Source organism: Dipteris shenzhenensis, chromosome 6, assembly GCF_047967505.1.
Source record: "Dipteris shenzhenensis isolate YYH24624 ecotype China chromosome 6, Dip_SZ_1.0, whole genome shotgun sequence".
NCBI classification, from domain to species: domain Eukaryota; kingdom Viridiplantae; phylum Streptophyta; class Polypodiopsida; order Gleicheniales; family Dipteridaceae; genus Dipteris; species Dipteris shenzhenensis.
The window spans coordinates 44625364-44651919 of record NC_141601.1 but is presented as its reverse complement, the minus strand read 5'-3'; the positions used below and the strand labels follow the sequence as shown (position 1 = coordinate 44651919).

At 47.7% G+C, this 26556-nt stretch overlaps 1 protein-coding gene across 3 annotated transcripts in view; it reads left to right on the top strand.

Moving 5' to 3' along the window:
• The first annotated feature begins 338 nt into the window (after positions 1 to 338).
• LOC147901220 (uncharacterized) overlaps positions 339 to 26556 on the top strand; it is a 98742-nt gene continuing 72524 nt past the window's right edge. For all 3 annotated transcript variants that reach the window (XM_087376301.1, XM_087376300.1, XM_087376302.1), the window contains exon 1: positions 339 to 542. The gene's annotated coding sequence lies outside the window, so the exon portion shown is untranslated. The remainder of the gene's footprint in view (positions 543 to 26556) is intronic.

The following is a 26556-nucleotide window of genomic DNA, read 5'->3' as shown; positions in this document are numbered from 1 at the left end:
TCCTCCTCCCGCGAGCCTCTTTGAACCTCCAAATAGAGAGAAGAGATGCTTTGTCCACGAACCCCCCAGAACCTCCTTATCCTCTTGCCGAGCCACCACGTGTCATGCTCGCGCGGTCGGTGTAACTCGTGGTGGTTCTCCGAAATTCCGTCTTGCCCCGAACCTCCTCGAAGCACCCTTTTGCTCCTCCCGAACTTCTAGAATGGCTCCATTTGAGAACCTCTCCTTAAAGAATAGTATAGAAAGAAAAAAGAATAGTATAGTATAGATATAAGCGGGGCAGTGCTAACAAATGACATTTTATATGTGTCACCAAAACTTAAAGAAACAAGTTTTAAAAAATCAGAATAATTGAAAGCTTGGCTCACACGCAACTGCCACTTGGAAGAAGCTAATTGGTTCGGAAATGGCGCCAAGCTTGCCTGAAGCTTTCATCTGGCCTTGGAGAATTTGCAGTGGTGGAAGAGCAATCGTCAGCTTTACACAAGGAAGGGCATCATGGTCGCCCGGATTGATCCTCCAGCTTCAACTTTAGCTTTCGAGTATGGCTCCTCCTCTTTGATGCTCTTCTAGCAACATGCTCACTGTGCAATGAGGTCGGGGTTTGTTTATTTCTGCACCAGACGGATTTATTTTCCTATTCTTGCGCAAGTGCGGGAGCCTGGCGTATGCACGTGCTGCTTTTGACAAAATAGGCTATCGAAATCTGTAGTTTTTTGGACAATTGAGTCAATCGGCAGAAGAGTAGTAGGAGCAGCGGCGGATGGATATGGTTGGCAGAGCTTATAACGGACGCACAGATTCAGTTTGATGAAATACATACTAATCGACGTCTTGTGCCTTCGATTCAACTTACACTCAATTATATGGATCAATGGCCCTCATCCATGGATCCAAAGGATTAAGCACGCTTCACCAGCCCCTTTATGGACCGTATCACATTTGGAAATGCAGCTTCCTAGCCAACCAAAGGTTTGCTAGCTATGTGTGACACTTTAAATAAGAGGTGAGAGACTAGGGGGGAACCTGAGTGTTATAAAAAAGACTGGGAGAAAATTGATGGACAAAGGCCTCCTAAGAGACCTTAGGGTAGTTTTGTAACTTGTCAACCTAGGCTCCTTAAGGCCATGGGGTTGAAAATTGTCAAGGTTATTGGCCACTGAACTTTGTGTTTATGGTGTGAAGCCAAAAGGACTTGCGCTAAAATTTTGTCGCAAGTGTTGGACACGTTAAAAGAGTGGTAGGCCACCAATGACATTATGTCAATTGACTAGTGGTAAAGATTTTTGAGGAGCAATATGACGTGGCATATGCCACATACATCCATCACGGATGGGGGGGATGAATTGCACATGGCACAAGTCTAAATCATGTGGCCACATGGCAGCCAATCAAAAGTCAATATTATGCAGAATTTTGAATTAGGCACACAATGTCAGTGCCACATAGGAGGGGGCTAAGGCCAGCTAGTGTAGAAGCTCTTCTAGGGTTTACTGTGTTAGGGTTTACCATGTATTGGATTCATTATTTATTTGACAGTTAGCTCAGTTTGGAGCTTGCATTGTAGGAGAGTTTGTATTTCCATAGCAGCAATTCAGCTGTGTGTGCATCTATTCCTACTTGTGTATGTGTGTGGAGGGCATCCCAACCTATGAGCCTTTACCTGTATCAGAGCGCTAGGTAGAGCTAGCCCCTACTAACTATTGGGGTGCGGAAGCGGGGATGCTAATTGAGGGGGGAGAGAGAGAGTGAATATGCATGGAAGATGTCACATCATTGTTGCACTGATAGTTATGCTAATTACTATCTTTATTCTTATGTTTGGGCCTGGCAATCCAGATACTCATGGCATGCATTTGAAGAGGCTGAGCTGCTTTTTTGTGGTCCCATTGAAGGGATAGAACTGCAGGGCTGAGGTCTCGCTGGCTGCTCTTGAACTGAGGCTATCTGTAGAAGGCTGAGGGACTGTACCCATGAAGGGAGGCTATACTGTCTGCAGGGGCTGCTGAGGGCAGGATGAGATCTGTTGATGAAGCTGTGTCTGCTGCTGAAGGACCGAGGGCTGCTGTAGAGGCTGTAGGGATTGTGGGGCTAGGTTATGGGAGGGCATGGACTAGGTGTTGCTGCTGATGGAGAGGCTACTGCAGCTGTATTGGGATGTGTAGAGGTCAACTCCCCACCTGTGAGGCCCCATCTGAGGAGGCATTTTGGTCTCGATATGGCTTAGAAGGTTAAGCAAGTGGATGGAATATGATGTTAAGGCCTGTAGCTATATGGGTGTAGAAGGTGCCATGTGGCACACGTCATGGGTGCCACATGTGCACATGTAGGGGGATTGAATGGAGCTGCCATGTGGGCAGCAAGCAGGCTGCCACTGCCACATGGACAGCAGACAGTTCTTCTTGAGTTGGATTTGGGGCAGCCATATGGGCGACCTAGACTAGCACAAAGGGCTGGCAATTGGCCCCTGGATTAGGGCATGGGGCAATGCCCATTAAAATGGTGCCAGCATGGGAGCTTTATAGGCTCCAAGAAGAGGATGGTTGGCCCTGTAGGGCCTTGAGTAGTGGCTGCTGACTGGTTTGACAGTACCCCTATCTGTGGTCGGCAGAACCAGGGGTGGGCGACCAGATCAGGTCGCTGGTTGGCAATTTCATGGAGGGGTTTCCCCCCATAAAAGGAGGCCATATGGAGGGCACTAGGTATTCATTCAGCATTATAGGGCACCACAGTGTGCATACCTACAGCCAGTAGGAGAGCAACTGTGGGTGCATAGACATGGAGCATATTGTGTAGTAAGAGCTCATCCTTGAACAGCTACTGAAGCCTATGAAGAGGCACGTGGCAGTAGGGAAGGGTTCTACAGCAGTAGGTGCAACAGAGAGTGCATATAGTGGTGCACTTGGCTGTACCTTTCAGCAAGTAGTGGTACACTATTGTGGCAAGTATCCTGGCAATTCAAGAGTTGACTTGTGAGCAACGTTGGTCATTGATTCAAGGCCATTGTTGTTTTTATGTGGTGTTGTTGTGAACTAGAGACACTTGTTGAGATTCCCATATGGTATCAGTGCAAGTGGGACAGGATTCAGTGTTTTCAATATTGTATCAGATAGAGTGTTTTGAGCTAGTGATACATCATTGGCTTATCCAACATGGTATCAGAGCTAGGTTGTCAATCATGGATAGCTATGCTATAAGTGTCCAGTTAGTCGACTCCATAAATGTGCTTCTAATAGTTGAGGCAGAGGCTCTTGCTTGAAGAGAGGAGAGACTCCAATTCAGTGAGGTATGGTTGTATCAAGTTTTGCACAAGTGCAAAAGGACATTGGCTGATGGAATCTACAACGAATCCATATAGGCACCCATGGCATCTCCTATGCCCCTCCCTAACTCTGGTGAGAAAGTGGGCCTAATTATCCTATTTGGAGGATTAAGATATGGTGTCACATGGTGGTGTGAGCCTTATGGGGAGATTACTGATTGTGTGGAGACCAAGTCCCAGGTTCAGCTGGATGTGTGGGGCATGGTCGTAAGTGCTGTAGGTCAAGCACAGGCCAAAGAATGGGTGCTCAAGGGATGTTGAGGCACTATCGATGATCATTGGGACAATTACATATTGAGTGCTTCTGCATATTCGAGATCTATACAAGACTGTGACAACGTAGTGCGGATAGTGACACTCCAAAATCAGGTAACGACTCTGACATTGGGTGACAAAGAGTCTGTCAATGACTATCTGGTCAAGGTAAGGATTCTTAAAGATCAACTTGCTGTGGTTGGCCAACAGGTTGATAGCAATTAGTTAGCCATGCTTCTCATAAGCAAGGTTCCATGCAGGTTCAATGGGTTGGTGACTACCTTGACAATTGGAGAAAGGTTGAGGCGTCACTTTTGAGGAGATTTGGCCTTTGTTGATCCAAGAAGAAGTGCAGCTAAAGTTGGAGGACAGGAGGTGACGAGAAAGCATTTACCACTTCTAACAAAGGGAAGGGTAACGAGAAGGGAAAGCCAAAAGATTCTTCAGATGGAAACTCTTCAGACAGCGAGGGCAAGAAAAAGAAAAAGAAAAAGTGCTATTGCTGTGATCAGCTAGGACATCCTATGAAAGATTGCAGGAAGAAGAAGGCGGATCTGAAAATGAGTTGTTGGCCAAGGAAGAAGAGTCTAGAGAAGGCAAATGTAGTAGTCGATGAGTTGTATCTGGTGGTTACACCAGTACCCACTAGATAGGATTCATCGATCCAGATATAACTGTGGACATGTCTTATATAGAGTAGTGGTCACACGATTTGGATGCACTAGGGTATGTTTTCTCTCTATGCATTGCAGTTGATTTCAGTTGCATGCTTTGGTCACAGTGTTTGAGGGAGAATTTTCAAAGGGCAGAAATATTTTGAGCTTTCGGCATGTCTTTTGAAGATACTGCTGTCATGAACTCTGCGGAGATGGTGATGGTGACGGATGCTGATAACAGGGAGGAGTTTCCGAGGTGGATCAAGAGCATGATGTTGAACAGGGAACATGAGGCATTACATGGGACCTTGTCACTTGATGTGCTTAGAATTCAGACCTGAGTACAGCTCAATGAGAGCTTGGTTCCGGAGGTAGCTGGGAGTAGGATTAGAGCTTTTTGGAAGAAAGCCAAGTGGTAAGGATCTATGTGGAGCTGCCTTAGGGATCTCACGTTACAAGTTTTGAGGATTAAGGTTGCAGATGCAGTTTGAGGTGGAACGGGTTCAAACAGACCTATGATGCTTGGTACCTTGCAGAATCTGTTTGTCCCAAGTTTTTAAGGGGGATGACTGGATGGACCTGTTGGTGCCTTTGGCATCGTATGATGCGTAGTAGGACTTTGAGGTACAGGAGGTGTGGGAACTAGGACTTGATGACAACATCTTCGACTTGTTCCTGAGGGTTTCTGCATGGAGCTGATGGAGCATCTCCTTGATAGAGTGGGAATTGGCCCATGGTGGCTCGTTCTGAGGGGCCCAACTTGAGTATGCCTAAACCAGCAAAACAATCTCTCTCCAATCGTATATGACAAACTTTAATGTAAGAGAAGAGCAGACAACAGAATGGAAGCAATTGAGCTGCAAGCAGGAGTGTGCAATAGAAGAGATAAACCAATTACAAGAGTGAGAAGGTTTTGTCTAAGTGACAAAACCTTATCCTATTCACTAACCATAGTTAGTGAACTAACTGTGGCTAGGGGAAAAAACCTCCAAATGAGGGAAAAGTGCCCCTAACCCACTTATTACATTGGTCACTGCCTAGAATATATCAATAATTCTAATTACATTGGTCACTGCCTAGAATATATCAATAATTCTAACACCCCCCTGCAGTGCCAATGTCATGTACAAGGAAAAGATCAATCACCAAAAGGAGATAAGTTCAGGGCACTGCGAAATGCCTCAAACTTCTCACGTGGAAGTGCTTTGGTGAAGATGTCTGCAACATTGTCATGTGTTGACACATAGATCATACTGGTCTCCCCTGCATGTAACTTCTCTCTGACATAGTGATAGTGAATCTCAATGTGCTTCGTGTGAGCATGAAACACAGGATTCTTTGCCACTGCAATAGCACTTTGACTATCAGTGAGAATAAGAGAAGGACCCTCGAATGAGAGAGAAAGATTAGCAAACAAACGACGCAGCCAAACACATTCAATTGTCACTGTGAAAGCTGCCCTGTACTCAGCTTCACATGAGGAAGTAGCCACAATAGATTGTTTCTTGCTTAGCCAAGAAATGTAAGCGTTGCCCAAAAAGAAACAATTGCCACTTGTGGACTGCTTGGTGTCATAGTCTCCAGCCCAATCTAAGTCACTGTAAGCATGCATCTGCAAGTCACCCCCCTTGGGAAATATCAAGCCAAAAGACTTTGTGCCTTGCAAGTAACGAAAGATGCGTTTTACAGCCTACCAATGTGTTGTCTTTGGGCTGTGCATGTACCTGCTCACCTGAGATATTGCAAACTGAATATCTGGCTGTGTATTACACAGATAAATGAGGCATCCAACATCCTGGCTGTAGAGTGTGGCATCCATTGATTCACTTGCATCATGCCGAGCAAGCTTCAGCCTTGGCTCCACAGGCGTGGCTGTAGGCTTGTAATCCTGCATGTTGAATCTATCCAAGAGCTTTTGCACATACTTGGATTGAGACATAATGATGCCATGTCTCTCTTGTGTGAACTGAATCCCCAAGTAAAAATGTAACATGCCCAAATCTGTCATGTCAAATGTGGCCTTCAATTCAGCTTTGAAATCTGCAATTTGATCTTCATTTGAGTCTGTGAGCAGTCAGTCATCTACATAAAGAATGATGACTAATATATCCCCCCCATCCTTCTTGATGTAGAGGGTGCTTTCCGTTGGACTGTTTTGCAGCCCCTTGCTGGTCAGAAAGGCATGAATCTTGGCATACCATGCACGTGGGGCTTGTTTCAGCCCATACAAAGCTTTATTCAGCTTGCAAACTTTATGTGCATTACCCGAGGAGGAGGTTGCTGTAAATTCTGATTTTCAGCATGAGCCTCAGGTGGGGAACCGAATGCTATAGGAAGCATCCCCTCAAAAACATCATCTGAAGAAGCGGGAATTGTAAATTCAGCATGCATATGTGCTGAATTTTCTGAAATATAACATCTCTACGCACAAAAATCTTGCGAGAAGCAAGATTGTAGAGACGGTAGCCTTTGCTTTGTGCACTATACCCAACAAAAATGCATATAAGTGCCTTATCTGACAACTTATGTCGAAACTCCACAAGCACGTGGGCATATGCAACACAACCAAAAACCCTGAAGTGATCCACTGAAGGCTCTCCCATGCCATGCTTCATAGGGAGTGATTGTCTTCAAAGCCTTTGTGGGAGCCCAATTCAAAACATAGTTTGCACACATGAGGCCTTCGAGCCAAAACCTGTGAGGCAACTTTTTACTGGTAAGCATGTATCTATCCATCTCCATAAGTGTGCGATTCTTGCGCTCAGCTTTACCATTTTGTTGAGGTGTAAGCCTCACTGTAAGTTGATGCGTGATGCCTTTTTCCTTCAAAAATGCCTCAAACTCATGAGACATATACTCCCTCCCTCTATCTGTGCGAAGTGTCTGCACCTTGAGTCCTGTCTCATTCTCAACCATAGCCACAAAGTGTTTGAAATGCATAAACACTTCTGATTTTGCCTTAAGACCATAGACCCAAGTGTAATTGGTGAAAAGCATGGCATGCTCACCAACTCGTGTTGCCATATTTCTTTGTGTTTGCTCTTCCTGCAACAGAAGTCCTACCAACTCGTGAAAAGAGAGAGGATTGCTGACCCCCCTCAATGAAAAATTCAGCGAGGTGTGGAAACCAAGATAGGACTCAGGAAGAGAATTTAGAGTGGTGGTAATCATGTCTGAATCTGGAATAACTTCATCAATATTCAGCAATTGCTCCCTCAAATCTTGAAGCTTTGTGAGGTGAGTATTCATGGAATCTCCCTCATCCATATGCGTATGAGATAGCTCTCTCTTCAGGAAGGAACTCTGGCATCATTTCTTGCTGCAAACATACTCTCTAATATCTCCCATGCTGCCTTTGAGGTCTTGCATGACCGAATGTGAGAAATAATGAACCTCTTGACAGAAAGAGAAATCACTGATAGAGCTTGTGCATCCCTAGAATCCCATCTTTTCTGCTCTGCTGTGGGAGCCACTAGAGCAGCAGTTGCTCCAATTACTTGTGCTATATTTTGACCTCTACCCCTGTCTCCAGCTGTAGGAGTGACAGGTGTAGCCACAGAATCTGGCCTTGCTTCATCTCCATTGACATAGTCCCAAAGATGTTTGCTTACCAAGATGTTGTGTACCATAAAACTCCACAAGGAGTAGTTGGTACCATCTGTTAAGCAATTAGCAATCCCCAATTTCTGGGGCAAACATACCAGTCTGCAGGCCAGCCAAAAGGTTAGCCAGCAGGGGTCTGGCCGACTAGAACTGGCCGACCAGCAGCCAGTAGGGGTCTGGCCGACTAGAACTGGCCGACCAACTGGCCGACCAGCTGGCAAGCCCACCGACCAGCTAGGTCAGGCCTATAAAGGCACTAGCCCCCCACACTCTTCAGCACAGGACAGGACCTGCAGCTGCTCCTCATCTCCTCCATCCTTTGTTGCAGTCCCTTCTGCTCCAGATCTGTCCCCTCCTTGCTCGAGATCTGTCTCTTCTGCCCCTCTGCTACAGATCTGCCCCTTCTGCTCCAGATCTGCTCTTCTGGCCTAGATCTACTCCTTTTCTTCATCATGTTGCTATTCCAGATAGCCTGAAGGTTCCTTCCTCAGAGCATGCTGGTTTTTCAGCCATTTCCTAGGGCAGCTCCAGCCCTTCTTCATCTTCGTCATCATCGAGCTACACGGAGGACTGCGTTTCGCTCCCTCTGCTGCTATCTTTTCAATTGTTTCTCTACATGGAATCATCTTTCTGATTCACCTCAGCCACGGTCCTTGAGACATGACGGCTTGAGGTTCATGTATTCAGTTTTTCATATTACCTACAGGCACTATGTTTTCTGAGTTCCGTTCTTCAGTTGTGTCTGAGTATTGTCTATTTTTGATCGCTCCACTGCAAACCCTATCGTTTCTCTATATGGTATCAGAGCAAGGTGTGCCTATTGACACCTGAGCCTTGACCTGGAAAGCTTGGAAGATAGATCATCAACTGATGATGTCTTCTCCTTCTTCCCCGAAGCGATCTCAGCCTGAATCGACCTCTATTCAACCACCACTCTCGTCATATGTCAAGAGAGAGTATGCAAGGATCAAAGGTGATGAATACCTCTCCAAACTCTTTAAAAAATTTGCTGAATTTCAGAAATGGAAGGAACTTGAAGCAGGTACCCGCACACCTCGTGCTTGTTCTTCTCCATGTTTTTGTCCGATACGTCAACAAGGACCTCTATTCAACTCAGAAGAAGCAGAGCAACATCTCAAGTTCGGTGCCGACGAAGAACAAGTATACCCTGATGAAAGAGGACAGGCCGGCATGAGGACAATGGGTTATTCGACAATGCCTATCCCACAAGAATCAGTGCAAGGTATGTTGCCCTATTCCCTTGGTGCAACTCCATCTGTTGTGCAAGGCATAGGAACGAGTAATCACGAGGACACAGATCCATACATGCATGTGAACACTCCTAGATGAGAAAGGAGAAATGCGTCAGACAATGAGTTTGCTTTCGGTTCTCATTCTTCCTTCCCTCCCATCCCTCTCATATCTTCCGCTGCCATCTTTCCTCCAGTGGCTTCTCATCCTCCATCTTCTCCCATGCCACTGGGCTCCTATAGTTTATTTCCCTCTATCTCTCCCGCTGCCCCTTTTTCCCCTCTCATGTCGTATCCCGCCTCTCATGTTTATCCCTCCCCCTCAGGAACTTCTGCTCCAGATCTGCCCCAACTTCTGCTCCAGATCTGCCCCAACTTCTGCTCCTACTTCTGCTCCAAATCAGCCACAACTTCTTCTCCATCTATTGTTCTTTTTTGCTTCAGATCCGCAGCAAACCTTGCATCAGTTTGCTGTCCCAGATCTGGTTTAGTTCCAACTTGTGGAGCTAGTGCAGAAGTCCACTACAGTTGGCTGCCCTGGAGGACTGATGTTTGCTCCCTCCAAAGCTTCTCTCTGATATCTTCTCTTGTATTGAGTTCCTTTGGTGATATATATTTCTTCTTCAGCTATCATTAGTCTAGCCATTGCGATCAATGCTCTCAAGCTCTTGTTCCATATAAAGAAAGTTCCATTGCCTCTACTGTTCCATTGCTTCTACTGTTCCATTGCGATCAATGCTCTCAAGCTCCTGTTTCATATAAAGAAAGTTCTTGGAGACAAATAAAACAACACTGAAGACTAATGATAGCTGAAGAAGAAATATATATCACCGAAGGAACTCAATACAAGAGAAGGTATCAGAGAGAAGCTTTGGAGGGAGCAAACGTCAGTCCTCCAGGGCAGCCAACTGTAGTGGACTTCTGCACTAGCTCCACAAGTTGGAACTGAACCAGATCTGGGACAGCAAACTGATGCAAGGTTTGCTGCAGATTTGGAGCAAAAAAGAACAGTAGATGGAGAAGAAGTTGTGGCTGATTTGGAGCAGAAGTAGGAGCAGAAGTTGGGGCAGATCTGGAGCAGAAGTTGGGGCAGATCTGGAGGAGAAGTTGGGGCAGATCTGGAGGAGAAGATGGAGCAGCCAGGAGGTAGGAAGGAGAGGCAGAGAGAAGGCAGCCAGGAGGCAGGAAGGAGAGGCAGCCAGGAGGCAGGAAGGAGAGGCAGAGAGGAGGCAGCCAGGAGGCAGGAAGGAGGCAGGAGCCCAGGGTGTGCAGGGACCTCAGGAGCAGAAGCTGTGAATGAGCACCTAGGCCCCCCCCCTTTAAGTAGGGAAGGGCCAGTCGGTCAACCAGTTGGTCGGCCAGATTTTGGCCGACCTGGCCAGTCTGGTCGGCCAGATTTGGGCCGACCAGTTGGCCGACCAGCTGGTTGACCGATTGGCCCTTCCCTACTTAAAGGGGGGGGGCCTAGGTGCTCATTCACAGCTTCTGCTCCTGAGGTCCCTGCACACCCTGAGCTCCTGCCTTCTGGCTGCCCTGGCCAGTCTGGTCGGCCAGTTTTTGGCCGGCCAGATTTTGGCCAGTTTTGGCCTCCGATTCTAGGCTCTTCTGGTGCCTGTTTTAACGAGGTTTTAACAGAGTATTTTGGCTTTGATTTTCGTCCTGTCAGAGATTCACCTGTGGCCTTTTACTTGTTTTTTATCTGACCTTTGTGCCAGTTTGGCCTTTGATTATCCTGTCCTCTAGAGTTGGAGATTGCCTGGCTTAACACCCCCTCTCAATGTCCAATGTAGAAGGGAGAAGAAGCAAAGAGTTGTTCCAGGGGTGATCTATCTGTTGAGATTCCGCATCTCCAGGCGTGGCCAGCCGACCAGCCCCCATGCAGCAAGGGGGGCCAGAGGGGGTAGGCTGGCCGACCAGCTGGTCGGCCCAGTTGGCCTGACCGACCAGGCTGGTCGGTCCAGCCAGACTGGCCGACTACCCCCCCTGGCCTGCCCTATATAAAGGGCCTCCTTCCCTTCATTTCCTCCATCACTTCTTGCAGCTCCTCAAGGCTCCAGCATACAGCCTGCTCCTGACCATCCCCTCAGAGCCCCCTCTCAGCTGCTCAGTTGGCTGCCCACACTCCCGCAGCAGATCTTGCCTCTTCAGGGCCCTTGCCTCCCCGCTCCAGGCCTCTGCCTCTTCGTTTCAGGCTTCTCCTGCCTCCGTGCTCTCAAGCTTCAGCTTTCTTGTGTTCCCCCCCTTTTTCTCTGCTTCAGTTCAGCCTCACCAGCAGCTCCTGTTTTCTATCTTATTCAAGATATCTTGTATTTCAGTTGCTGCCCTGGTTTAAGGGCTGATTTACAGCAGATCAGTGGTGGTACATGTTATCTCTAGTGTTCTCTGTGTGGCTCTATAATTTCAGTTTGTTTGCATCTTCCGCTGCCATTTTAATATGGTATCAGAGCACCAGGTTACTCTCTGATCTGGGAACTTCTATATTGATGAAGTTGAAGAAGTTTGTCCTCCACTGACTACAGAGCTTTCTTTCCCACAAGGATCTGGCTTTCAGTCGTTTCCAGACCTGGCTAGCCATGGTGGAAAAAGAATCCAATCACTCCCTCAAAATTCTTCGTGCTGATAAAGGTGGTGAATTCACCTCTCTCGAGTTTGATCGGTTCTTGAGTAGTCATGGTGTCAAACGGGAATTTGCCAACACAGGTACCCCTTCTGATAATGGTGTGGTTGAACGTAAGCATCGTACCGGTGTTGAAATGGCTCGGACCATGCTCACTCACAGTCAACTCCCTCAGTCTCTTTGAGCCGAGGCCATGATGACCGCCATCCATACTCTTAACCGCTCTCCGACATCAGCAGTCCCAGGCATGACCCCTTATCAAGCTTACTATGGATCTAAGCCCGATGTTTCCCATTTTCGAGTATTTGGCTGTGATGCTTATGTTCATATTCCTAAATCTGATCGTGGAAAGCTTGATCCTAAGTCCCACAAGCTCTTGTTCGTAGGCTACAACTCCGTCTCCACTGGCTATCGCCTCTATGATCCTCGCCGCCGCATTATCTCCGTGAGCAGGGATGTTCTTTTCGACGAGCAGGTCCTTCCGACATCCTCCGACTCTCCTATTCTTGGAGATCCGTCCGATGCCCCGGAGCCCTCTCTCCCTCCACCTGCCTCGTCCCCCGGTACATCACCTCCTATTCTCTCTCCTCCGCCTCCTTCTCCGGCTCCACCCTCGTCTGCTCCTCCTTTGGAACCCCGCTCGGTACGTGTTCCGCGATGGCTCATTGATACTCTTCGCTCCTCCGGTCTTGAGGATCCCTACTCCGAACCACCCCCTGATGATGGGCCTCGTCGCTCTCATCGCCATCTCCCACCGTCCTCTTCTGATCCCCTTCATGTCAATTATGCCCTTATGTCTCGCATCCTCGCCACTCGTGAGCCCACTACCGTTCCTCAGGCTCTGGCCCAGCCTCATTGGAAACAGGCTATGGAAGCGGAAATTCATGCTCTTCTTCGGAACCACACCTGGGACCTTGTCCCTCGTCCCTCACATCGTTCCGTCATTGGTGTTCGGTGGATTTTCAAAACAAAATACGCCTCTGATGGTTCTGTCGACAAGTATAAAGCTCGGCTGGTGGCTAAAGGCTATGCCCAACGACCCGGCATCAACTATGGGGAGACCTTTGCACCTACCGCCCGGATGAGCACCATCCGCACGATCCTCGCTCTTGCCGCCCACCATCAGTGGCCCATCTTTCAAATGGACGTCAAATCTGCATTTTTGAATGGTGATCTTCATGAAGAGGTATATGTGGATCAGCCGCCCGGCTTCATTGATTCTCGTTCTCCTTTCATGGTCTGTCGCCTTCGCAAGGCTCTCTACGGTCTCAAGCAAGCTCCTCGGGCCTGGAATCAGCGTATTGATACCTTCTTCTGCCGCCAAGGACTTCTTCGCTCTCTGGCTGATCCCAATCTTTATCTTTTTCATGAAGGACAGCTTCATACCTTCATCATTCTTTATGTGGATGATTTAATCCTCACCGGGAGTCATACCAATCATATCCTTGCCATTAAAGTTGCTCTTCAAACTGAATTTGAGATGACGGATATGGGCCTTCTCCATTTTTTCTTGGGTCTTGAGATTTGGCAGACTAAGAGGGGGTATTTTGTCTCTCAGCAACGCTATGTTCAAGAGCTCCTCGAAACTTTCCACATGGCTGACTGTCGGCCCATCACCTCTCCCATGGATCCCAACGCTAAACTCTCTGCTTCTGGGTCCACTGCTTATCCTGATGCCTCCCTCTACCGCCAGCTTGTTGGATCTCTTCTTTGGCTACTTAACACTCGACTGGATCTCGGCTTCTCTGTCGGCACCCTCAGTACCTTCATGCAAACCCCTTCGCTTTCTCATTGGCAAGCTGCTCGACGTCTCCTCCGCTATCTTCAGGGGACCTCTACTTTCGGGCTCTTTTATGCTGCCGGTGGTTCCTCTCCTTCCCCGCTCACTCTCCGAGGTTGGAGTGACTCCGATTGGGCTGGCGACCCCGATTCTCGCCGCTCTACCACGGGCTATGTTTTCTCCTTTGGCTCTGCGGCTATCTCCTGGTCCAATAAACGCCAACCCACGGTCGCCCTATCTTCCACCGAGGCTGAGTATCGGGCTATGTGTAGTGCCACCTGTGAGGCTGTGTGGCTTCGGCGCCTTCTTCTCGATTGTGGTTTTCAGCAATCCACTTCTACCACACTTTTTTGTGACAATCAAAGCTGTATTGCCCTTGCTCGTAATCCGGTTTTTCATGCTCGGACAAAACACATTGAAATTCAGTACCACTACACGCGAGAGAAGGTTCTTGACGGTACCATTGTGCTCCTCTTCAGCACCACTTCCAACAACGTCGCCGACATATTTACCAAATCTGTTTCTCCTCCCCTTCTCCAACGTCATACCAGCTCTCTGGGTCTTGTGCCACACCCTGGAGCTGAGAGGGGGTGTTGAGATTCCGCATCTCTAGGCGTGGCCAGCCGACCAGCCCCCATGCAGCAAGGGGGGCCAGAGGGGGTAGGCTGGCCGACCAGCTGGTCGGCCCAGTTGGCCTGACCGACCAGGCTGGTCGGTCCAGCCAGACTGGCCGACTACCCCCCCTGGCCTGCCCTATATAAAGGGCCTCCTTCCCTTCATTTCCTCCATCACTTCTTGCAGCTCCTCAAGGCTCCAGCATACAGCCTGCTCCTGACCATCCCCTCAGAGCCCCCTCTCAGCTGCTCAGTTGGCTGCCCACACTCCCGCAGCAGATCTTGCCTCTTCAGGGCCCTTGCCTCCCCGCTCCAGGCCTCTGCCTCTTCGTTTCAAGCTTCTCCTGCCTCCGTGCTCTCAGGCTTCAGCTTTCTTGTGTTCCCCCCCTTTTTCTCTGCTTCAGTTCAGCCTCACCAGCAGCTTCTGTTTTCTATCTTATTCAAGATATCTTGTATTTCAGTTGCTGCCCTGGTTTAAGGGCTGATTTACAGCAGATCAGTGGTGGTACATGTTATCTCTAGTGTTCTCTGTGTGGCTCTATAATTTCAGTTTGTTTGCATCTTCCGCTGCCATTTTAATACTATCTTCTCCATTAGCCTTTAAAAAAAAAAAAAGAAGAAGAAGAGGGTTTTCATTTAGATGGAGATGCCTACAAAGTAGGTTTTCATCTTCACTAAATGCCGAGTAGTGATGGTACAATCAGAAAGTATAAAAAAAAGGAGGTACTTAAGGAGTGCCCTCACAGGGGATTTGTTCACTTCCTTAAGCACAAGTACACAAATACTGCTAAGGAGAAGGAGGCGGTACACCAATCCCAAGCCGTGGGCTAAGATGCTCAAGAATAGGTCGGTTAACCGGCTTGGTAAGAATGTCAGCATGATTATCGGCCGCTGGAACATATACCAATTAAATAGTACCCAATTCCACTTGCTCGCGAGTAAAATGAAAGTGTACACCAACATGTTTGGTGCGGTTGGAAAAAATGGGATTGCTGGCGAGAGCGATGGCACTTTTGTTGTTGACGTAGAGGATCGTTGGTTCAGTACAAGGAAAGTGTAGCTCTGCCAGAAATTGCCGGAGATATATGGCCTTTGTGGTACAATCATACAAGGCCCGGTATTCAGCCTCAGTAGAAGATTCAGCAACAGTTTCTTGTTTACAGCTGGACCAAGAAACAGGTGCCGAGCCGAACGAGAAAATGTAGCCGCCATGAGAACGGCGATTGTCCGAGTCGCCAGCCCAGTTGGAATCAGTGTATCCCTGTAGTGTTAGTCCTAGTCTGAAATGTAAACCATAAGAGTAAGTACCACGTATGAACCGCAAGATACGAATACATGCATGCCAATGAGTGTGCTTAGGTTCATTAAAGTACTGACTGAGAATGGAAACTGAGTAAGAAAGATCCGGACGAGTGTGAATGAGCCAGAGCAGCTTGCCAACAACCTGATGATAGAGATGTTCATCAAAGGGAGGAGACTCCAAGTCTTTTGAGAGCTTGATTGTGGGATCCAAGGGAGTGGCAGCTAGCTTAGGCTCGTGGGAAATGATCTGATCAAGGAGTTGAAGAGCATATTTCTGTTGAGAAACAAAGATACCACCAGAATGCTGAACAACTTCCATGCCCAAGAAATAGGAGAGAAGACCGAGATCGGTCATCTCGAATGTGGTGCTGAGTTGAGTTTTAATGAATTGAAGTGTGGTGGTGGTAGAGCCCAAAAGCAAAAGATCATCTACGTAAAGTAAGATAAAGCAGACCCCCTTTGAAGATTGATGTATATATAAATTCGGATCAAAAGGAGTGGAATGAAACCCATTAGTTTTGAGGAAGGTGTCTATTCGGTGAAACCAGGACCGAGGTGCTTGTTTAAGCCCATAAAGAGCTTTGCAGAGACGGAATACCTTATTTTCATGGCCAGGAGGAGAAAAACCTGGTGGGGGAGCCACATAGACTTCCTCATCGAGGTAGCCATTGAGAAAGGCACTCTTGACATCCATCTGATAGATAGACCAGCTGTGATGAGCGGCTAGGGTGAGAAGAAGGTGAAAGGATGTTAATCGAGCAGTAGGTGCAAAGGTTTCCTCATAATCGATACCATGTTTTTGGCGAAATCCTTGCACTACTAAGCGAGCTTTGTACTTGTCCAGTGTTCCATCTGCTTTGAGTTTTGTTCGGAAGATCCACTTGGTTCCTATGACCTTTTTGTGACTGGGTTGATCGACCAAAATCCAGGTCTCATTGCGATCAATGCTCTCAAGCTCCTGTTCCATTGATCGCAATGGAACAGTAGAAGATGGAGTTCTGAAAGGGAGGGAGGGATGGAGTTCTCTCCCTTAGTGCGCAGCGGAATGAAGAGGAAACTGATATGTTCATAGGAGTGGTGCTCCCCGTACCTATGGCCTCCTTGAAGAAGCAGGATCTTTAGATCACCAGAGATCTGGGGTCTTTAGATCACCATGGCTCTGATACCATGATCTACAAGTTCTCCCTAGGCGGGACCCTTTCTGTTCAGATGTGTCTTGATGACTGTTGTTTCGAATTCTTCTACATTCATGGAGGCGGGGATAGACTCCTCTCTCCTGAGGTTCAAGATCGGGCACACACTGGATCAGTGTTCAGCTCCGACCTCTTCCTTTGGTGCAATCCTACCATCTTTGGATTATCAGTGCTGCTACGACATATTTGTTCTTTACCTTTGCTTTTCCCTCCACCTTTCGGCGGTGAGAGGGGGTGGCTTATTCTCTCGAGCTTCACAGTGTTCTTATTTCTGCTGATCATACGTGTAACTCAGGCACTTGAGGAAGTGAACAATTCCCTTGCGAGGGCACTCCTCTTGTGATCCTCTGTTGGGCATTTCATAGGGATAGCCACCATCACCGTCGACATCCCTACACGAAGCTCCAAGCACACAATGTCTGACCCTCCAAATTGGCAATTGAGAGGGGGTGTTAAGCAACCAGCAATCCCCAATTTCTGGGGCAAACATACCAGTCTGCAAGCCAGCCAAAAGGTCAGCCAGCAGGGGTCTGGCCGACCAGAACTGGCCGACCAGCAGCCAACAGGGGTCTGGCCGACTAGAACTGGCCGACCAGCTGGCCGACCAGCTGGCAGGCCCACCGACCAGCTAGGTCAGGCCTATAAAGGCACTAGCCCCCCACACTCTTCAGCACAGGACAGGACCTGCAGCTGCTCCTCATCTCCTCCATCCTTTGCTGCGGTCCCTTCTGCTCCAGATCTGTCCCCTCCTTGCTCTAGATCTGTCTCTTCTGCCCCTCTGCTACAGATCTGCCCCTTCTGCCCCAGATCTGCTCTTCTGCCCCAGATCTGCTCCTTTTCTTCATCATGTTGCTATTCCAAATAGCTTGAAGGTTCCTTCCTCAGAGCATGCTGGTTTTTCAGCCATTTCCTAGGGCAGCTCCAGCCCTTCTTCATCTTTGTCATCATCGAGCTACACGGAGGACTGTGTTTCGCTCCCTCTGCTGCTATCTTTTCTATTGTTTCTCTACATGGAATCATCTTTCTAATTCACCTCAGCCACAGTCCTTGAGACACGACGGCTTGAGGTTCTTGTATTCAGTTTTTCATATTACCTACAGGCACTATGTTTTCTGAGTTCCGTTCTTGAGTTGTATCTGAGTATTGTCTATTTTTGATCGCTCCACTGCAAACCCTATCGTTTCTCTATGCCATCCAACTTGTCCTCTTGCGAGAGGACATCAAAGACATACTCATTTTGATTGTCTTGGGCCATGTCTGTCAAAAAATTGCAGCAAATGCACAAAACAGAATTTCCTCTCTGGGAATGAAGGTGCACACTAAAATCCCTGCTGGGATATCAATGCAAGTTGTCGACTCCCAAAAAACACAGCCAATCAATGGCTTTGAATGCAACAAGACAGAAGCATAAACCCATTGGTATCTCTGCCAAGTGTTCCTGCAAAATACCTCCTGCAAAGTGCCCAAAAGCCCCAAATATTGCAGATTGGGTGTCGAAAAATAAAAGACAACTTGCTGTCTTAGCCTAGCAAAGGCTCTGAATGCACCCAAAAATCTTGCAAATGCCCAAAACTGCCAAAATAACATTGCAAAACTTGCAAATGTCTGCAATGTCACTCAAAATGACTCCAAAATTGCCAGCAAAACTCCCAAATTGCCTTTTCACTGCAAAATTGCAACCCAATTTTGCAACCCAATTACAAAAGCTCCAATTTTTGGGGTGAAATTGAGCAGAAATTGGGGCAAATCCACGAAAAGCCCCAAATTTGACAAAATGCCCAATACACAAAATGTGTCCAAATTTGCCCACAAAATGGGTTGCAAAGCAAAAATCTGCCCCGAATTTGATTTACCAACCAATGGCTCCCTGCAAAATGCACTTGCAAGAAGACCTTGAATGCACACGGAGGCTTGAGGAGACAGCTGGTGACACACTCCGTACAAAAGTACATAACTGTATGGAATGTATAGCCAGGTTGTACGGACGGGTACCCTCTCCTGTGTACGGACGGGTTCAGCTCCTGTGTATGATAGCTGTACGGAACAACACCTGTACGGATGACTGAAGCCTGTAGATCTGTATGGATGTTGGTTGGCGCTGGCAGCGTACGGTTGTATAGACAACTTGTACGGATGTTTGTGTATGGATGGACATCAGGACTATGCTTGTGCGTACGGATGGGCTACAGGTTGTACGGCGCCGTACGCTTGTATGGACAGAGTGTGCACTTGTGTACAACACTTGTACGAAACGTGCAACTCGGGCTGCGTGCAAAAACTGAACGCGCAGGTGTACGGAATGCGCTGCCTGTATGGATTGCATGTGTAGGTCGTCACACTTGCAAGGAAGCTGGTCCAAGGTTTGAAAGCTTGCAAGAGCTGGCTGAGAGGAGGGAGCTGGGAGTAGGTCCGGGAAGAAGCACCGCTCTGGAGTGTGCAATAGAAGAGATAAATTAAGTACAAGAGTGAGAAGGTTTTGTCTAAGTGACAAAACCTTATCCTATTCACTAACCGTAGTTAGTGAACTAATTGTGGTTAGGGGGAAAAACCTCTAAATGAGGAAAAAGTGCCCCTAACACACTTATTGGCATTACATTAGTCACTGCCTAGAATATATCAATAATTCTAACATTTACTACATTGGTTCCCTATTTGGAACGCTGTTTTTTATTTGGCACTGATAATATCTTGCTAGTTTGACTTTGTACTTTCTTGGAAAACAGAAATTGTAACTTCATCTCAAGCTAAGGGTGCCTTGCCTTGAATAGACTTATTGATAGCTTACAATAGCTGACATATAGGGGACCTATTGACCTTACTGGGCCATGCCTCTCAGCTAGCTAGGAGCAAAGCCATATGTGGACAAGATCTTCAGGGTCCTCATAAGATTATAATAGCTGAAGGTGATTGAATTTTCTGAAAGTGTCATCAAGAAAATGTTAGAATTTGCTAACTTCATGTAACATGCAACGGTTAATGATCGTGTAATCATAGCAAGACCTTTAAACCTTAATGCGAGTCGTCTTTGCTTATGCACCATAGAGAGGGGAGAGAGAGATAAGGGTTTAGAGATAGAGAGTCGACAGTCGATTGGGTCCTTGTACCCACTGAGGGCCCCCTCCCCAATATAGGGGAGAATTTGCTTTATCTTGGAAAACTGAAATACAAGCTTAATTTTGAAACACGCTCCAAGAGAGCATAGGATGCAACTCTAAAGTGACACGGTGTACACTAGAGCAGACCCAAAAGACTTGAGAAACAGCTCCAGCCAATAAACAAGTCTTCCATGCTGCCCACACTCTCAATGTAGAGCACTATGTGACGCTAGTGATAGCTGTCCATGGGCATGCAGGGTTATTGCGTCAGTGAGAGAGACGAACTGCGAGATGTGAGGACTGAGAGAGCTGAGATATGGAGCTGAGAAACTGAGGGGATTCTGAGAGATGAGAGCTGGAATATAAACCGAAAAGAGCTGCTGAAACAGAATACACAAAGCTCGACCGTGATGCTGTCCAAATCCCTGCATGGAACTGTCCCTTCAATTGTGACCTGCACTGCTGTATGGCTGATTCTGTGAGGTCCTGGCACTGTAGAAGGGCTGGAAACTAAGGCAGGAGGCTGGGGCACTGAGTGAGGAACCCTTATATAGGGCTGGGAAACCAGCCAACCTAGCCAACCAAGTGGCCGACCAGGCTGGTCGGTTGACCGACTTGGTTGACTGGCTGGTTGGCCCCTTGGGTCCAGCCCTACTAGCCGATCCAGTAGGCGGCTGAGGCTTCCTATAAAGGCCCTCTTGCCAGCCTTTGTGGCAGCATTTGGCTGGCCACTGGGGCTCCTGACCTAGGCAAAGACCTAGAGTTATCTAATCCAAACATTAATAAAGGCTAATCTACTCGCTGAGAGATTGGCCTACGTAGTTCATGGCTGACTATCCTTGGACTAGGGCTCACAATGGGGTCACGGCATACGACAAAATCACCTATCACTGGGACCTCCTATTGTATATAAGCACTTGATGATGATGCCAGTGTGTCATAGTTCACTGAAGTGCAAGGTGCATGTGACATTCCCTCTCCTTAACTTGGCAGTACCTGCATTGCTTCCAAGTAGTTTGCCAAAATTTGGGGAACCTCCTGGGAAAACCCGTGGTCTAACCAAATCGTCTCATGGATACCTCGATCACGAAACTTTGTGTAGAACTCCCAGATACGTCCCCTAACTCATGTTTCCACTTGTGGAGAAGAATCTGCTTTGGCTCAATGATTTTTGTATCATTGATCACTTTGGGTTGTGGCTCATTTGAGAGACGCTGCTGAGAGTTGGTCTGATATATGGCTTCAACCAGGAGACATGAAAGAATTATGCATAGTCCAACTTTTAGGTAACCACAACTGTATGGGTTGGAGAGCTCGCGTGTTCAAGGTAATCGTCAAGCTTAAGTAGAAGATTAAGGTTGAGAGGCTAGCAGACCCCCTATCCTTTGTAATTTCACCAAAGATGTGATTGGTGGAAGAGAATTGGCTGAGCCAAACATGGCAATTACTCAGCTGGGTTCTGAGCAATCGATTCCTGAGCCAACACAAGAACTTAATCTGGGAATAGATGAGGAACCACTTAAGTAGTCATCAATGCCCATGTAATTGGTGATCAAGCGTGGGGGGAGGGAGACCTGGCTCACGGAGGGAGGACACGCCTTGTTGATTGATCCTATCTCACTGGCATACAGGATCCATGGACAGCAAGAAATCCATGTTGCATCTCAGCGCTCCCGATCATGCCCATCGCATATACCGGAGGATAGTGTTGGGGCCCCTTTGTTGAGGATGAGAGTAGGGCATATGCCTAGAGAAGAGAGCACAAAGAACAAGGGTACCTGGGTCCTAGGCAGGATCTGCAGGAACATAAGGCAGACGTCAGCTGCTGCCATGTGGGACTGCCACGCAGTCAGCCAGCAAGGACAGGGGGCAGGAACACTCGTAGTAGAGGCACCAGCTCAGCAGCACCACGTCAGCAGCCAATCGGCTGCCATGTGGACTGGTTGGTGCCACGTTAGCAGCCAATCGGCCACATGAGCCCCACTCGGTGTTGCAGCAGTAGGGTTGGTCAGTATTTTGGAGCCCAAGGGGGGCCTATGAAAGCAGCCCCTTTGCCCTCATTCTCCATCCACTCCTTCGGCCTTCGAACCTTCAGAGCAGCAAAGCCAGGCTTCCTCGCACCAGACCCACAGGGTAGCCTCAGCCTCTTCAGGGATTTAGTGAGGATTCACCTCCTCTAAGTAGTCTAGTTTCTTTCCAGTTTTGTAGTTGAGAGTTTCAGCCCCTTCATACAGTTGTATTCAGGCCTTTTGGCATTCATACGTTTCAGTTATATTCTCTCCCTCTAATTCTCTCACTCACATCCACAGCATCACTTTGTGTATTGAGTGCATCATCTTGTAGTGAGCAGGAGAGAGAGAGAGGATAGTCTATCTCCTGCTTCATAGTCTGCACATCTATGTGAAGCACATTAAGTTAATAAATTTGTGATTCTATACACTACACACTGTGTGAGTTCTTGGGAAATCCTATCAGTCTTCCGCTGTTCGTACCCTCTATTGGTCGATTTCTAACATGGTATCAGAGCCCAAGTAGGAGGCTCGCAAGTGTGGGAGCTTGAAGGCAAGGACCTTGCTGAAGGACGACTGTGATTAAGAGGCTCTAGGGAATTGACTTCCACGACTGCAGGATTGTGCCCTTGCGAAAAGGAGGGTGACTCAGGTTTAGTCAGGTGTGTACAGAGTTCTTGTCTACAAACGGTTGAGTTTGCTTTTGATTCTGCTATGTGGTTTAGCAGCAGAGATGTTTTTAGAAGCAAAAGCCTCTTCAGCCCCTTCTTCCCCTTCCTCCTCCTCCAACCATGGAGTGCCCTAGGGTTTTAGGTTTAGAGGGTTGCTGTAATTTAGAAGGAGCCAGTAGAGGATTACATAGGTTATTGGTATGTGCCTCCATAAGGTGCATGATTTGCTTTCAGACTAGGCACATAGGCAATACGACGTTCTTGTATGTACTTGATGCCATTAATTTATGCCTTTATAGCATGCGGTGGAGAGAGTCTACTCTTCAAATGTCTCAGGTAATGCGAGATTGGAAGGAAATGGCCTTCTTCGAAGGCAGAAGGGGAAGTGTGGGTGCTTCTTCAAATCTCAGACGCAGATTGCTAGAAGGTGATTATGGACAAGGTGTACTGAAGCTAGAGGATTACATGCTTCTAGTGAGAGTTCGTGGTCCAGGCTATCTGAAGATATTCTTGGGATTTCATTTTTTGAGATGGTTCTTTTGTTGTGGACCTTGCCAGAGGAAGGATGGGTTGAAACAGACCTTGAGAGCATGGTGCATGGAAGACTCTAGGTTGTTCACTCATTGTGAGGAGGACAATTGAAAGATGGTGGGCATGTGAATTGTTCAAGTTCAAAGGTGGGAACGTGACTGCAGGTGGTGGTGCCATCTGGTGCTACCTTGGATGGACATGTGTACTAGGATGGTCTGCTTGTGCAGGACCGGATGTGGAGGAGCAGGAGCCACTGGTTGAAAAGCCAGGAACTGGTATCAACACTGAATTGTTCCATCATGGGATCTGCTGTGCGATGTCATCAACGTGTTCGCATCGGGCCGAGATATGTTGGTAAGAGGGGGTGTTGGAAAGGTCACCTCCCCATCTGTAAGCCCCCAAATGAGGAGAGCGTGGGGAGGGATACTTAGGGCATATGCCCAGAGAGGAGAGCACAAAGAACAAGGGTACCTGGCTGTTAGGCAGGATCAAGAGCTGCAGTAACAGAAGGCAGAGCAGAGGGCAGCAGCAGGGACCAAAGAGAAGAGGTGATGACATCAGCCAATGTACGGACCTGTATGGAGGTTGGAGCATGGCCTGTAGGGTTGGGACAGATCCGGGACAAAGGTAGACACATGGCGAGATGTGCAGGGTATTTAGGGCATCCAATGGGCCAGGTGGTGTAGCAAAGGGAGGGGCTGCAAGTGAGCAGCACCCTGCCCTTATATAAATAGGGCTAGCAGGGGTGGTCGGCTGGCCAACCAAGTCGGGTGTTACGCTCTAGCCGAGGTAGCATGACCTCGGAAGAATCGGAAGAATCAGTCGACATTTCCCTTAAAGGATCTATGTTGGTAATTATTTGTTTGCGCTTCATGTAAATGATCGGGAGGGAATTAATGTCAAGGTCCTAGGTGAGGGTTGATAGCACCAGACTAGGTGGATCTAAGGCTAGGGGCCTAATGCAAGGAATGTGCCTAGGGGCAAAGGATATTAATGCATCCCAAGAGAGGGGTGAAATGTTGCATTAGGAAGGCCCTGTGATGATGACATGTGGCATCTAGATCCATCTAGGGAGATGGGGCTTGTTGAAGCTAGAGAGAGAAGAGAATGTGTGATTTACGTATGTTTTTCTGATTCGTAATTCTCTGTTACCTCGTATGCTTCAGCAAGGTTGGCTGGGAGGAAAGAATTGGTGATGCTCCCGTGATCTATAGTATAGGAAATAGATGTAGTGCATAACATTTGGTATCAGAGCCAAGGGAAGAGACCAAGGAAAGGTACTAGGAGCGTGGAGCGATTTGGCTACTTGTGACCTCCACGCGACGGACGGACGGATGGGATCGACGCTCACCTGCGACAGGCGACGATGAATTTGGAGGGGGTTGCCCGTGATGACGGACAGCAGGCGTGGAGCGTAGATGTGGCTGTTCGGTGGTCATCCCGCACTGCCTCAAGGAGAGTGCGGGGTGTAAGGCGAAGGCTTTGGAGCGCAGGTGATCTGAAGTGGTCAGGGGTGATCACGAAATAACTCGTGAGCAAGGTGTTGGCGCTGCCGTGGTCTACGACAGAAGGTTGGCGCTGCCCGTGGTCTACGGTGGGCGTAACAGCAGCTCATGAACGGGGAGACCCTTCGACATGAATAGCCCGTGAGTGATGAAATACAAGAGAGAAAGATTGTCTCGTTAGTGACAGCGGAATAGTGGGCAGACTTCGCAAAGAACATTTCGTCAATTATGTTCTGAACAAGGCGATTCTGAATCGAGGCGAAATTGCTTCGTGGAGCTGAGGCGTGTATCCAGTCTGGATTACCTGTGATCCTTTTGGCAGGAATAGAGCCTATTATTCGTTGAATTAGCTAGTGGAACTCGGAATCAACGGAGACCAGAGGGATTGCAAAAGATCGTTTCATTTGCCGTCATGTAGGAGTGAACGACCAGGGAGCTTTCTTTGGCCTTCGTCAATCAGTGTTTTTTTTTAATTTTCTTGATTTAGTTGGTTGATGCTCCGCTTTCCAAAAAAAAAAAAACAGGATCTCGTAAGTGATTAGTCTGCATGAAGGTTTGATGCTGTAGCAGGGACACATAAAGCTTGAGGTTATGCCTATGTGCTTCAGTCAGAGTTAGTTTGCAAGAACTTCCCTAGGATAGGGAAAAGCGCTATTTGGGATATATGCCTGTGTCAAATGCCTAGTCAGTGTGCATGTGGGATTGCAGGAATTCCCTAGTATAGGGAATTGTGTCAGAGTCTTAGTACACTGAATTGCGTCAGTTTGTAAATACAGTTTTCTAGCGGTGTTTAAAAAAAAAAAAAAAAAAAACAAAACAAAACACCCATTGAACTGAATGGAAGCAGAAGAAGGGGCTTTCAGGAGGGACCCTGGCGAGTCAAGAGTCCGGCCGACCCAGTAGGTATCGCGCCCAGTAGCTCATACCTTATCTGGCAGGATTGCATTGCTTGAGGATGCCTTGCAATAGTTATTAGCGCAGCAGTTACAGGCCAATGCAGGGCAATCTGAACTTAGGAGAGCGATACACGATATGTCTGCCAGACCTTCTCGAGAGGAGAAGGGAAAGGCTCCAATGGAACCGGAGTCTAGTGTCCATACGGTCGAGCCTAGGAAGGCTAAAGTACCAAATATTGCCAATTACGGGCCAGAAAAGTATTCTGGTCGGATGAACGACCGTAGTTCTGATGTCATTGAGACCTGGTTACACAAATGGGACGAGGCGTTTGCCATTTGTGAAATCAGAAATGACATCAAGAAGATCCGTGAGGCCACCCACATGTTTAGTGAGGCAGCGGATCGGTGGTGGATTAAACAACAAAAAGATGGTATAGCATCCACTACCTGGGAGGGTTTAAAAGAGAATTCAGGAAACTTCTTACCTCCTGACGAAGCATCCTGAGCTTGGGTTCAATATAGGAACCTTCGTCAGAGAAATTTATCGGTGGCAGAATACACTGATAAGTTTCGAGAGAGTGTAATGAAGGTTGATGAACCCCTGCCTCAATCAATCCAAGTGAAAGATTTTATATTTGGATTGAATGATCGAATAAAAATGGAAGTTCGGGCTAAGTACGCGAACACGTTAGATGATGCAATAGCCATAGCCCTGAACTATGAAGATGCCAAGGGCAGCAGGCCAAGTGGGTTTGCACAGGTCGGAACCCAGTATGGGTATCCGAAGAAATCTAGGTTTAAGAAGAAATGGATTAGTAGAGGGAGTGGTTCTCAGCCGAGTGGTTAAGCCAAGCAGGCGAAACCAGCTGAAACTCCTAAACCAAGTACCACCATTGGAGTGAAGAGGAAACTAACCCCAATGGCAGCCCGGGCTTGGTCTAAGTCTCCCTTAAACCCAGAACAAAGGGAAAAAGCGAGGAGAGAAGGCTTATGTTTTGGTTGCCTTCAGCCTCATCAGTGGAAGGATTGTCCACGTAACAAAGATCGTCAGATGGCTGAGATGGTGGTCTCAGAATGCGACGTGGAGATGGAGGGAAGTCCCAGAGTGGAAGAGATGCAGATTCAACTAGCGGGATCTTCTCAGAGGTTAGTACCTTGTTTGTAATGTGTGTCTGTTGCTAAGCTAGTAACGAGTGCACCTGATAACATCCTATCTAAGCCCGCAGCAACGGGGTATACAGCCTTTAATGATACGGA